Raw genomic sequence first — 2,169 nt, forward strand, 5'->3', positions numbered from 1 at the left:
AATCCTGCGGCGGGGGTCGTGGGTAGCTGGCGGGTGTCAGGCAACCCTGCGCTCCCGCTACCCTGGCGCTGATCCGGCCGGGTGAGGCCTGTGGCCAGTCAGGCAGATTCTTATAGCCAAGCAGTGGATTGAGGTTGGGGATCCCTATGGAAGGACTGAAGGAGCTGAGGATTGCAACCCCACAGGAAGAACAACAGTGTCAACTAACTGGGACCTGTCAGAGCTCCCAGAGACTGAGCAACCAACAAAGGAGCATACATGGGCTGGTCTGAGGTCCCTGGCATATGTGTAGCAGAGGACTGCCTTATTTGGCTTCATTGGGAGAGGATACACTGCTTTATCCTGTGAAAACTTGATGCTCCAGGGAAGAGAGATGTTGGCGGGGTGAGGTAGGGATGGGTGGACATGTTGGGGAACACCTTCTCAGAGGAGGGGTGGGGGTGGGGTGAAGAACTAGGGGAGGGAGGACTAGAAAGGGGGAGACATTTAGAATGCAAATAAATAATTCAATTAAAAAATAAGAAAAAAAGAATTCCTGCAAGTTTCATTGTTTTTTAAAGCTAAAGAATTAAATTTGGTAGTGAGTTTGAAAGGAAGCTAATAAAGTCACACATTTACAGCGAAGAATGGTTAAGCTTTAGAATGACAGCTAAGGACATTTTCTTGGGCAGGGACTTCCGTGACACTGGAAAAGGAAACTAAATATTTGGGGACATAAATTTGGGTCCAAAGGTCAGAGTGAGCTTCCTCAGAAGAGCTGGAATAAAAACAATCAACAGATGTGATGAACTATTACAAACACAGGGCTTAAATGGTTGGGATTCCAGGAACTACCCCAGTTTTGGAGACCCTTCACCTCACCTATCAAAATGGAATCATGTACACAATGAGATTGACTCTGAATATCTGGTAAGATTTGCCTTTGATATCTTATCATTCTGGTCTTCTTGAAAAGCTCTGTTGAGGAACTCTAACAAGAATCCTCATAGTCTTGGTGTTTGATCTTAGTCATTTTCCAGTCACTCACCTCTGTCTTGCTTCTTGGTCATATAGCCTCAGTTGCTCACGTTAGAATTGAGCCCATATCTCTGCCCTACTGCAATCCTCTACTGCAGTAGTCTTTCTTGAATAATTTCTCTTTTGTTGTTGCATTTTACCGTTTTTAAATGAGTAGCATGATTTTTTTTCTTTAAAACTATAATTATCCCTCAGATAGAGAATTTTTTCCCAAAATCTTTAATATGGCACACAGACATTGCACAATCTGTTTCAAATCTAGCTTGTCTGTACTCAACTCTATTACACAATTATTCTGTTCTGATCATAATATAGACAGAATATATTTAAGTCAAAACCTCTGTGGCGGTTTGAGTGAGAATGTTCCTGTATGTTTGTGTATGGTGATGCAGTTTATGGAAATTTAGGAGGTGTAGTCTTTATGGAGGAAGTATGTCACTGGAGGTGAGCATTGAGAAATTAAAAGACTCTATGGCACTTACACTTTCTCTGCTTCATGACTGTGGTTCAACATGTGACCTCTCAGACTGCTCCTCCAGCAGCCATGCCTGCAGTTTGCTGTCATGCTTCCCTACCACCATAGATTCTAAACCCCAGGAAATGAATGCCCAAAATAAACTCCTCCCCCATAAATTGTCTCGGTTATGTTATGGTGTTTTATCACACCAATAGAAAACTAATTAAAACACTCTCCTACTTTTCACAGTCCACATCCTTTAGTTTCACTTTCACATACCTTTTAGTTTGCATGGAATTATGTCTTTTGACAATCTTCTATTCATCTGTTAACATGTAGAACAGTGTTACCTCTAGCATAAATTTATATGTTTATGAGGAATTTCTTCTTAGTCTACTTTGTACATCTACTGTGTCAACACAGGGTTTGTATATGAAAAAGGGTTATTGATTTGCAATTGTAAAAGTGAATAAAAGAGAAAGATGACTATTACTGCTTAGCTTTGTAGAGTACCTCATTAATGGACATAATGACCTTTATATTTTCTCTAACATTTAAATTGTTGATAAATGACTGCAGGTATTACAAATTCCCCATCTCACCTGGAGGGCATCATCTTGAGTGAGGTAACACAATCACAAAGGAACTCACACAATATGTATTCACTGATAAGTGGATATTAGCCCAAAACTTAG

This window comes from Mus caroli, chromosome X (assembly GCF_900094665.2).
Source record: "Mus caroli chromosome X, CAROLI_EIJ_v1.1, whole genome shotgun sequence".
Lineage (NCBI taxonomy): Eukaryota > Metazoa > Chordata > Mammalia > Rodentia > Muridae > Mus > Mus caroli.